Source organism: Megalops cyprinoides, chromosome 14 (genome assembly GCF_013368585.1).
Source record: "Megalops cyprinoides isolate fMegCyp1 chromosome 14, fMegCyp1.pri, whole genome shotgun sequence".
Taxonomy (NCBI): domain Eukaryota; kingdom Metazoa; phylum Chordata; class Actinopteri; order Elopiformes; family Megalopidae; genus Megalops; species Megalops cyprinoides.
Genome location: NC_050596.1, coordinates 22,491,837 through 22,498,527, shown reverse-complemented (window position 1 = coordinate 22,498,527; position 6,691 = coordinate 22,491,837).

Genomic DNA, 6,691 nt, shown 5'->3' with positions numbered 1-6,691 from the left:
GCCCGTGTCTCTTGACCCACCCACCCCTGTCTTAGTAACGAAGAGAGGTCCGCTCTTTTGCCGAGGTAACTGTTGATCTGAGACAAGTGGGAGTTTTGGTAACATCTACAAAATCAAATGGTTAACTCCTCTACCTCTTTTCCTTTAGATGTGAAGTTCATAACAACTTTGCATATGCTATAAGGATTTTGTGCTGTCGGTTACATGTTTTTATGTTGGCTATATTTACTGATAAACCGGGGTTTAGTCATGTGTATACTGGTGCAAATCTTTATTTCGGGGGAAAATGGATTACTTGCTCAATTAAGTTGTTTGACAGACAAGTTTAGCAACGTTACTGTACGCGTGTACATGATGAGATGTAAATATGATGGTGAAATTCAGATAAAACCAACGCCCTCTACTGGAAACCGTAGTCTGTCTAGCGCAGAAGCTTTTACTCAAATATGGAAATAAAGTGTGTTGTGCCTGCTTTTGCAAAACGTTCTATTGTGGTGGCGTATATACCACGTTGTCTGTGATTTTACTATCGATTATTTGTGAGGAGTACACATAAGTGTACATAATTTTGAGATAACCAAGTTCACCTGAAATAATTAGTCAGCAAACTGGAACAGAAGGGGTTCCTTCAAAGAATAGCACAACCATTCTATCAGAATCTTAACCCACTCAATCGGAGAGATTACTAATCGGAGAGATTAGCGGCGAATGTTGAGAGAATTCCGGAAGAAGGCGTGACCGGTTCAGGGCAAGCGCTGGACTTTAGCTTTCTCACATGGTGCCCCTGTCGCAGGTCTGCATCGGTGTAAATGCAGCCGCACCACCACCGGCAATGCCAGTGCTTTCTGCTTCATTTAACACAGCGTTCTCGCCAAAGTACTCAGGTGCAATTAGTTGTTGCGCAGTACGTTCTCGCTTCAAGCTTTTTACCGTTCAGTTGTATTGCCAAGGCGGTGAGCATGCTAGACGTGAGGAGTTCCTACGACTCCTAATATTTTAAATTATGGATTTCAAGTTAAGTAATGTGGGGACATCGGTATAGTGTAAATGATTGATTGTCCGGGGCAAAAAGTTTGCAACTTTTCCGATGAATCGTGAAAAAACGGGGAACCCTGTTTTTACGTTTTGCAATGCTCAAAATGTAATAAAACAGTAAGTGTCCATCAGAAGCAGCTGTCATCAAGGTTCATTAACTTAGCCTATGAAGGGCTTAGCTCTATCTGATAGGTGCCATAGAGATAAGCCTAATCCATATGACAACCATTGTTTCTCTCTGAACATGAAATTGATATTGGGGATTTGTAGTTATATTTCACACATAACCGGATTCCCATAAAAGCCATGACAACTAATGGCTGAACTTCATTTCACCTCTCGACACATGTTATTTCAAACCTGTCTTGCAGAATTGAACCACCTAATCTCTTCTTTCACCTATTGATAAACTCATCACAGCATACATTCACTCTAAAACCTGTGGGCTTCAAGGTGATTCATGTACTGCTTCCCTCGGGCCTGTTTAGACCACACATCTATTGAGTAAAACTGAGTGTTTTCTCTCATTTGTTCCTCTAAGATAACAGCATAGCACCCGCATCTCATGGAAATAATTAATGAGTACAGTGTGTGTGCTTGCATTTCAAACAATTAGCTTCCATCAGAATTACAAGAGTGACATGCAAATTTAGCAGATACCTTCTTCAAAAGCATCTAAAAGGTTTGCATATAGATAAAAAATGAATTGAAGTATCTGGGCTCTAGTTTAGATGGGATAATCTTGCTTTATTGTATATGATTTTATTACTGAATAATTATTAAAGGTGCACAGATGATACCAAACAAAAGCACCAAGGAGAAATAACAGAGGTCTCAGAAGAGTCTCACACTGCTGACAAGCTGTCAGAGTTGTAGAATCACATTTAATAATTTCTGAGCACTTAGCGCCCTCATAATCAGACAGCTAGTCCCAACTAGTGCATAGAAATTATGTCATTCACATTCCTTTGATTTAACTGAGCAACATATTACACAGTGAATACATTAACTGAAGAAAATAAATTCCCCCAGAGGAGACTGATAAATAGCTTGTAAGGCCAGGACATTACCAGAGGAAATCCTCTTAAGTACTTTGCTGTATGGTTTCCAGTTTACATGCCAGGAAATGGGTTCTGAGAGATTCAAAAGCAGAAGTAGTTACCATCCTGGGTGTTTTACCACACCATTAGAGAAGATCTTCACACTTACTGTTGTGTACATGAGTTCCGGAATATTCCTTTAATGAGTTATATCACCCGACATTCCTCCAACATTGTGAACATAACCTCTTTATCACACAGCTCCATTGATATTGTGTTTCAGAAACACATATGGTTACAGCAACACTTACGTTAAAATGAATGAACAAATTGTTAAAACACTGTAATATTTGCTGCAGTGCCTATCAAAAATAAGATACCGCTCAACTCTTGCAAAATATTTTAGGGGAGTTATAACAAAATGAATCAATTCATTCTTATTGCATTTACAAATGGTCAATGAGCATGCAGAAGTCATTTATAAAGTAGGGTACACCTGAGAACAGGCACCATTATTCAATGGTAGGAAAACTAGTAAATGTGAATCATGTTTTAGTAATGTTTTAATCACTGGTTAATAAATGAGGACTTTGAATAAAGTTTGACCAGTGTTGTTCTGTGCATCAAAAAGAGTATTAGTTCCCCTTTGCCCTGGAATTATGATGAGATAAAGATTGTGTTTCACAGTGAAAAGTGAATGTATTTCCATAAGAGAATTTGTCTCACCTGCAAGCTGTTCATGCACAATGAGTCAAGCCTGACAAAAAAATCCTCAGTCATGGTGAATTCATTTACAAACATTTCTCCTTGCCCCGAGTAAGACTATATGTGTAACAAATTCATTGAGTGTGGCATGTGTGCCTTATTTTATGAAACCGTGTAAGCCCCCCACCCCCCCATACACATGGAAAGCTTTATGTTTGTACATTCAGACTATTTTTGCAAACACTCCATTCATACACTCTTCTAGTGAAATGTACTGTTGGACTTATCGGAAAGTCAATTTGTTCTGTGTTGACTTCAAATGAATGCACAAAAGTCCTAGTCAGAACATTGGAGGATCATTAGAGTAACTTACATGGGTTTGTGAATGGCTGGAATCTCAGGCGTCCCTGATTCCTCTGCAGACACAGGGGGAACCAAAAAAGAAATACAGTTAATTTTCTCATTTTCTTCCAAGAGATAATATCAAATTCAATTTCTGCTAACAACAACCATATTGGATGCTATTCATTTTTTCTTTTTTTTCTTGTCAGTATAAGATTAAGGGGTCATGTTTACTATTATTGTTTAAGTGAATCTGGCACAGGGAATTCACCAAAAATAGGAGAGACAGCGGCACTGTATGCACGTTTTTCCCCAGACCTAAACATTCATGCTGTTCCTGTGAAATCTGTTACTCCTCCACAGATTCAGATCCAACCCATGATCATTTTGAGTTCTGAGACCGTCTCATTCATGTTGTGCCAGTCTGTAAGAGCTTCTTCACTCATTAGAGCATGAACTGAATGAGTCCAATCAGCATTGAGTGTGTAAGTGTTAGTTACAAGATTGCTGTAAAAATATATATTTTTCAGGAGATTATGTTTTTTCATGTGCAAAGTAAAAGTTTATGGTGACCAAAGCTGGTATCTGAGAAAACTTGACTTTTGTCAGAGACACTGATTAGAAACTTCCTTACTCATATCCTTAGAAAGAAAAAAAAAACAATTAAAGAAACACTTCAAGGCTTTTTGTTGCCTTTGTGGGGTGGTGTTGGGATTGAAGCCAACATTGGATTAATAATTAGCCTAACATTCAAAGCTTTTTATCTAACAGCACATGTAAATACATATTAAAATGCTCAGTGTTATTCTAGATAAGTCTGGTTGACAACAATGTCAACCTTGTAACAATTCAGGAGTATCATGGGTAGATAAAAACTATGATGATTGCTCAAATGCCATGGAGAAATGTGCTCTGTATTAATCCTATATTTGACTTCTACAAGTGCTTGTGTGTGCTTACAGTACATATGCCAAGCCAATAGTCTGCAAAAGAATTGCCTTTGTTCACAAAAATCAAACTTCAATATTCCGTCAAGCACAGACTGTATCTGTTACATTTACTCAAGCATGAAGGTAATAGAGTCAGCTCCATGTACAGATTTCAAGCATGACTGAATTCCACTTAAAGTTAAGATCTGAAAACATCCATTTTCCCATAATTACATCTTCCTACCCATGGGTTGGGTTTCATTTAATTGTGGAATGCTGGAGTTGGAAGGCCTAGCCCAAAGAAAGGGAATGACTGCCTCAGGACAATTTTGGCAACAGAGACAGAGAGAGGGAGGGAGGCAGAGAGCGCTTCTTAAAAAATATGTTTTACAACCGCACAGTTCCACAGAAACTTAAAACAATAAACTGAAGTGAGACTCTTGAAGGTAGGCTACAGTATCACAAATAAACAAGCAAAATGACAATAGTGCCACCATCTAATTTGTCTGTCTTTCAGGTAGTTCTGAGGCTGCCAGGGAGAAGAAACTGTAGGTAGGCCAAAAATGATGGACACAGACCCAAGGCACCAAATATCATGTGTACTGATGTCCAAGATAAACAAGCGAGGACCTTCATGAGAGAAATTTTGAAGCTTTCCACCAATGTATAGCACACACCTCAGTGATGCATGGCAATTCTCCAGAAGACTCAGCAACTACCAGTTGAGATGTAAAATGGGTGGGTTATTTAGTCAATTTAACTGGGTGATGATTAGATGGCTAAATAGAGAGAGCCAGACATTCTGAAATGGCAACGGTTCAAAGGAGGCAGCAACACCTCTCCTGTGACTGAGTGAAATCATATCACATCAGGGCTGCAAGTTATGACTGGATTTGCTGTCTTTGATGGCATGTGCTGAAACTCTGCTTTTACCATGGTAAAATCCCACATCCTGGCCTGGCCTGCAGCTAAGGGCCCCTCTGTCAAAACCATACTGACAATTTGCGCACAACACTTGTTTAAAGGTAAACATCAGATATGACATAGTTCCCTCCAGGAAAATATAAATAGCTCTGTATGGTGAAATAGCTCAGCTCTCAGCTCTAGTGTTGAAAAAAGAGAAAAGACAATCAGTGCTATTTTTCAGTACTGAAGACTTTCAGCATACAGTAAACAGAGAAAAAAACCATCTTGGTATTTTTTGGTTAGGATTTAATTAGGTTCAAACTGTGTTCCAGGAATTGAAAGGGGCCACTGCAACTGATTACTTTTAAGTCTGCCTGTGCACTTTTGAATTGATCCCTCACACTATGTGTAACATCCCAGCACAACTAGCATTTAGATGATGTGCGTCTGTCACAGTTCATTAATGGTTACCTGATGCAGACCCTATTTGTGTAGATACATACCTTTCTTGTTAGTCAAGTAGAACATAAAGGCAAAACATCTCACCTTGAAAGCCACCACAAGGCAATCCCACAGCTTTTGTAATTGGACGTAGATCCCTCAGGAGCAGGTTCCTTCAGCTTCACTCAGCCTTTCCCAGTTAAGACCAGCACTTTCTCCAGCAGCCTGTTTTTCACTTGGGAGAGGATGCATAGGGCAAATGACTCCATACTGTGGTCTGCGGAGCAACCTGTGGGAATGACTCACTAGTGCTTTAATAGTAATAGTCAAGACTGTATCTGTGGAACAGACCACAGGACCTGTCAGTAGGGGTAACTGTTTAAATCAGTTCTGCAAAACATTCATCTAGAGGCAAGACTGCATGCTATAAATAAAATATTAAAACTGATATGAAATGTCTTGGGTTGAGGAGAGTAAAGTGTTAGAAATATACACTGACTTCCTGAATGAACAGTGTATTCTGGGATATCTCATGTTTGTAGTGACATCAGAGATGATAACAACAGCAAGAAGGACACCATTACCAATGTATCAGAAGCTCACTGAAGCTTTTAGCTATTGTTTATTCTGGTAGTGCTTTGCACATGTTGGGTTCCCATCATTTTTAAACAGGTTAAACCTGAGTACATTTCCTTTATCCTAGGGGTGTAATCATGGCATTTGACGGTATTTTCCCCACGCTTCAAAGCCGGTAAGAAGGGTGTGGACAGCTGTGAGCTACAGCCATCACCTGAACCTCTGCTGTCAACACCTCAAACAGGTAACTGTTCCAGATCAATGTAAGAGTAACAGTATGACTATTCTGCAGTGAAAGAAATGCCTCCATTGCCATCAAAATAGCAATTATGAGTTCTATAAACACAACGGTCAAAAAAGAAAATGCCATTTGGCTGTTATGACAATTATGTTTATTAAGCGATGTAAAAAGTAGTGGTGTCAGAATAAAATGTTACAGTGAGTACTTATTATTCAGTCAATAACATAGTTACTACATTAGAATCCCACCCTCCCACTTATCAGAAAGTGGTAGATGTGTAAAAGAAAAGCTGATGTAATGTCATAATTTTCTGCAATTTTGATGTGAACTTGCATGTTTAAGTATGAAAAACTTGATCAACAGGCAACTGTTTTCTGCAACCTTCCACTACAATAAACGAGGACCAAAGCCATTAAGGGTTTAAGGTCACATTTTGCCTTTTGATTTAGAGTGAATTTGAAGAGCAGACTGTGTGA